The sequence below is a fragment of the Penaeus chinensis genome, chromosome 8 (assembly GCF_019202785.1).
Source record: "Penaeus chinensis breed Huanghai No. 1 chromosome 8, ASM1920278v2, whole genome shotgun sequence".
NCBI classification, from domain to species: domain Eukaryota; kingdom Metazoa; phylum Arthropoda; class Malacostraca; order Decapoda; family Penaeidae; genus Penaeus; species Penaeus chinensis.
The window spans coordinates 18,840,625-18,847,058 of record NC_061826.1 but is presented as its reverse complement, the minus strand read 5'-3'; positions in this window follow the sequence as shown (position 1 = coordinate 18,847,058).

Genomic DNA, 6,434 nt, shown 5'->3' with positions numbered 1-6,434 from the left:
TTATTAATCCTTTTCCCTCCCATTGTTTCTCGCTCTTTTATTTCTCTCCTCTCCCTCACTCAGCGAACGGCAGTCACGGTCCAGCAAGCAAGCTACTCTCTCTAGTCTAACCTTTACAGCAGAAAAAAGAAACATTGTGGACTTTGATCTATTTTTTCTCCCTTCAAATAGCTATATTAATACATCAATCATCATGGGATGACAGTAAGTGGGATGTGCTTGATTCGACAATTTTCATTTCGTAGCGGCGTTACATTAGCGCTTTTTTCCCGCCATTTTTGCGCAGCAGGTTGGGAAATTCGCCCTGCTTTTATCGCAGAAGGAGAACGCGACTGGCTTTCTTGAATCGAGTATTCGCTGGAAAACACAACTTCGAGTGTGGATGGAATTGCTGATTAAAACATAACAGTATTCATTCGTTAGCAAGAAACCCAGATTTTCAGCCAAAAGTAAAGATAATGCTAAGGGTTTACATGTTTAAACACTTCCTCCTGATATCACAAAACCAGAATGTATTTTCCCCGTGTCCTGTCACACATATAAATTCCTATCTTGTCTCTTTGTCTCTCTCATGCTATCAGTCTCTGCGATTATGCCTTCGAACCAAATAAAGATATTTGGGGCCTCTTTCCGCGGTCTCTCACCTCTAGCCTTTCGCTCCTTTACAGATGACTCGGCAATTTGGCGGGAAAAGATGCCTTTCGGGTCGGCAGTCATTTTGTTGACTTATATAAAAGTAAAAATGAGCACAGCATAATTTGCGTTTTGGAAAAGCATCATGCCCACGAAGGCAGCAGCGTCTGACAGGAAAACATTCAAAGGAGGGCAAATATCGCCGCCAGACATCTGGCCAAAACAATGAAAACAATCACGTCTCCAGCATCTCACGATTTGCCGCTCGACGTGTCAGTATAATCAGGCTGGGGGTAAATAACACCGGGGCGGGCGCCACAAAACCCATATGAATATCTTTTTTAAAAGTTCCGCCTTCACCTCTCATTAAACATGGCGCATCTAGCCAATTAACCGGCGCAGATCAGCCATCCTTCACCGGCGTTATCTCCAACCCCGACCGGGTAATGAGAGAAATCAGCAGAGCGCATGATAACCGGCTGGCCAGGCACGCGCGCGAGATGCCACGATAGTGCCTCGGGACGACCCTGGTAGCGAGGTCCCCGGCGCCGCCAGGAGTCGTGGCGGGGAGGTCGGCCTCGGGTGCAGGCAGCCTGTATTTCTTTTGGGGGATTGCTGGAGAAAGGACATAAAGCGAGTGAAAAATAAGGCTCTTTACACGTGCTAAATGAAAAACAGCGAATTCTAGAGGCAAAATCGCCTCGGTGTAGGACAAAGTGCCTCCTTCCGATGTCCTTCAGCAACTGAAGTTCACGTTGCCAAGTGAGTGATGATGACTTCAGAGAGTTACAGATAAAACCGTTCACTGGTGATTGATGCTGACATTTCCAAGTGATTGATGCTGACACTCAGGAAAGAGAAATGCCTATATCCCATAATGCTGACATTACCAAAAGGGGTATGCTATTATCTCCTATTGCTGACATCTCCAGGTGACTGATGCTGACATTCTGCGGTGATGGATGCAATGGTGAGCCATTTCCTCGCGGCTCCGCAGTTCCCGCAACCCCAAACACTCGTTGCACCGCCCTGGCAGCCCCCCGGCCGTGTCCAGCTGGTGGCCAATCAAGGTCCTGTGGGGCCTTGCGTGAACATCCCCGTGTCCCAATCAGTGTCCTCAGGGTGCCATGTCTCGATATTGATAGAGTATCCCACAAACATTCAGTCGATATCTCAACGGATGGGAGAATAAAACCGATAGATATAATGAAAACGAAGATTCAAATCAGTGACTGCTATGGCGATGCAACATAAATAATGAATGGTCTAGAATACAATAACCAACACGCCATTTACAGTAAGGCTAAATAGATGAGGTCGATCCCGAGAGATAACTTGGCGGCATTAAAGAATATAATAAAATCGCAAAATGAATATTAAAACGAACCGCAACAAATTCAAAGCGGATTTTTTCCTTTTTTATCGCTCAAATCCTAATACAGCAGGAAATCGATTCTTTTTAAAAAACGAGAAAGAAATTACAAATCTTATTTACTTTCTCACTTCTTGGGCGTGTTATTGTTCCCTTTTCAGATTAGGTCGCCATAAGTGTATTTCAGAGACAATATCGCGAGGGAAATGTTCGTCGTGGCCGCATTTAAGCCTATCCCGCCATCACGCCCTCCGCACGCCCGCTGTATCTCGATAACAAGCTCAGTGATCTTATCGCGCCAGGGCATGTAAAACACAGCAGTATATCATCGGACTTGATAACCCCCTTCTATCTCCGGTCACCGCCGCTCTTCCGCCGCTCGGCCTTCCTGCCTCCCCCTCCCGCTGCCCCACGCCGCCCCCCGCCCTCTGCTGGGCCGTTCCCTAGCGCAGCTATGATGCTGAGTCTCTGTCGGATAATAAAGCATTCTACAAGTATTTGCACACATACAATGTATATATTACATATAGATGTAATATATACATCAACACACACACACACACACACACACACTTACATACCTATCTATCTATTTGTATGTATATACGTATGGATATATGCATACATATATATACACATATATATCTATATCTATATCTATATCTTTATCTATATCTATATCTATCTCTCTATATATATTTGAATATATGAATTCCTATATCCATATCTATCTATCTATCTATGTATATATATATATGAATATATAAATATATATGTACATAATAATTAATATATGTGTATCTATATCTATATCTATCTGCACACACACACACACACACACACACACACACACACACACACACACACACACACACACACACACACACACACACACACACTCACACACACACATACACACATATATGTGCAGCATATTGCAACGAATATCTTCCCCTCCAGGCATGAGAAACAAAGCTCAGCGTTTTGGCCCCGAGGCGTGGCGAACGTCTCTTGGAAATAACCCATTCAGATCACAGCCTCGTGTGGCTGCTGATGTGCGACACTTGATGGTCGTCCATTAGCCAAATACACACGTCGGAGACCATTAGTCTGGTCTTATTAAGGTCCGACCAACTCGAAGAAGGCTTCATGTCTGAAATGCTTCCACTAGTAAATATATACCTTTACCTACCAAATGCCAGCCTTATGTTGCAGCAACGAGGGTTTTATCAGAACGATCTGCAAAATCAATATCAGATAATCAACTCCTAAAGAGCAACAAATTTATGTCAATAGCACATAAAATATGCCAGTGTTGGACGCCGCAACCCTACGTGCTGGTATATCTTACAAGCTACTGTCGACCGCTAATTAATGACGCATTGGCATAGAGGGGTGAACGACGCCGGGATAATGCAATCAGCCACCAATAATTTTGGAGCAACACTAATGACTCTCGCTCGGGACGCAGGTAAACAAGACGAGGTAATAAACAAGGCTCCCCGCGGTGACGAACTGGCTGCCGTCCTGTAACGCATCTGCCTCATTACCGACTTCCACACCATACCAACATGGCGTCGTGGCGGTTTCCTCATGCCGGCATGCAGGGGCGGCAATCTGTATTCAAATATTCAACATAGGGAGTCGCATTTAGCGATCCTCAATTGCAGCAGAACTCCGTGCTTTCTGAACATCAAGCTTTTGGGCCAGAAGTGAAATTTAAGGGCATCGTTTAATACTGGATATCCCAAAAGCGTACGTACTAACGCGTCACCTTGAGTTTTCTTATGAACTGACCATATATTGGTCCTATCACCAGAAAAAGCCTCACGTAGCCTCCGCCTCTGGAAAGGTCGTGAGCTGGAGCTCCTGGCTAGAGCTCCTGCAGGCGGGGCGCGAGAAGCGCTGCCAGAGGGGGAGATGCCCCCTGGGCCGCTCTTCGCGAGGGATGCAATATGTGTGGACATCGGGGGACCGCACATGAATTGCATCATCAGTATGAGGCTCTGAATTTATATTGACGTGAACTGATGCTAATTAACATTTCAGAGTAGATATCGACATACCTTCACAAATATACCAAGACATTGTGTGAAAACACAAGCATACACACACAGAGACCACACACACACATACACACACACACACACACACACTCTCATATATATATACATATATATATATACACACATACATACGTATTTACATATATATATATGTATATATGTATATATATATACATATATTCATAAATATATATATATATATATATATATATATATATACACACACATACACAGCCCCCCCCCCCACACACACACATATATGTATATATATTCATATATACATATATGTGTCTATATATACATATATATATATATATGCGCGCGCGCGCGTGTGTATGTGTGTGTGTGTGTTTGTGTGTGTGAGTGTATAAGACATACAGCTGCATTTGCCCATCGCAATACAGTGGGAAAAAAAGCATAATCATATTTACAAATAAAGGCACTGAAACAATGCCACTGACCTTTGCGTTAGCCCCAACCAGCAAATTCAGCCCCCAAATCGTTCCGAACACTCCTACCCCCCCCCCCCCCCCCCCGCCGCCCCTGAAACCTCCTTCTCTGCGACCCCCTCCTGCCCCTACCCCCTCCCTCCCGTCACCCCCAATCAGAAAACACCAGCCTTCCAATACGACTTTCTTCAACACTTATCACCCGACCAATCCCACTCACTCCCCCTCGAGGTCATCCCTTCCCCCGACCCCCCTCTGACCCTTCATGACCTCGTCTCCCCCCAACCCTGCCCCTTCGCCTTGCAGACAACTCACCTACACATCCAACCACTTGAATATGCTATTTCCCCGAGTAATACCCGACTCAGTCTCTCCTTAGAAGCGGATATGTAAATATCCACCAACTGTGTGTAAAAGTTTCATTACTAATCCACACCGCCACAAGTCCTACGCCTTTGTCAATCCCTCACGCCCAACTTGCCTGATCTTCACTGTTTTTCTCACGCCCACACGCCCAGATTACTTTGTGAAGTAATCCTCTGCCTGTCTCTCTATTTCTTTCTATCCTCTTTCTGGTATTAACTAAGCCTATGTAATAACACGTGAGAATAAAAAATCATTGTACATTTGAATTGATATTTTTCGCGTGAGCACTTTAGTTTTTTTTAAGAATAAGTTCTTACACATCTATTAAAAGTAATAATGATAAATCAAAATACTTCATACTTAAAACTAAATATTTAGAGATGCAAGAATGCGGATTCAGAAAAAAATCAGCATTCAGCGCCGTACAAGCTGATCTTAAAATCAACAAATATTGCAAAGTTATACACAAAAACGCCTTGTATTACCAATGATAGCTTTCTGGTATTCATGAAAACCACGGCAAAATATTTTAAAGTCAAGAGACACCGCCGCGCGCTCCGTATTTGGTTCCCGCTGTACGTTTTCCCTGACAGAGGGTTTAAACTCCGCCGCCTCCCACAATGGCCCGTGTCGCTCGCTCGATTTTACTCCGCGGCCGCTGTCTTTTAAGAGTTTTCTTTCCCCCATCATGCTGCTCATACCTTCTGGGGCTTCGAAGCTTCGGTCCTCCCTTGGCCTGGGGTCTCGAAGCCTCAGTCTTCCTTTCATCAAGGGTTTCGAGGCTTTACTTTTCCCCTCGCTTGAGTTTCGAAGCATCAGTTTTCTATTCGTCTAAGGTTTCAAAGCTTCAATCTTCCCATAGTTTGGGGTTTCGAAGCCTCGGTCTCCACTTCGTCCAGGGTTTCGAAGCCCCAGTTTTTTATTCGTCTGGTTTTTCGAAGCCTCGGTCTCCCCTTCGTTTCGAAGCCTTAATTTTCCCTTCATCTGAGGTTTTTAAGTCATAGTTTTCCCTTTCTCTGGGCTTTGGAAGAAGCCTTCCCTTCGTCTAGGGTTCCGTCCGATCAGTCTCTTCGCTCTCCATCCACTATATTTCGACGGCTCTCGAATCTCCCTTTTCCTCCGAAGCTTTTCCCTGTTTTCCTTCTCTTCGTCTCACGGCCCACTGCGGCGTCGTTAGCTCTCAGCCTCCACCAGCTCCTCTTCCTCCGGCGCCCTAATCCTCAATGGGCTCTCCACCTCCTTAGGAACCTCCGTGACCTCAGCCGTTGTAAGTCTCAGCCTCCTTGAGACATTCTTAAATTTCAAACTCATCGAACCTCCATTTTCTCTCCACCTTCGACTGGAGCAAACACGCGTGAACAAGGCTTTCAAGGGATTATGTATATATATATATATATATATATATATATATATATATAAACACACACACACTCACTTACTTTCTCGCACATATATAAATATATAGAGAGACAGATAGATAGATAAATAAATAAGTATAGATACACACACACACACACACACACACACACACACACACACATATATATA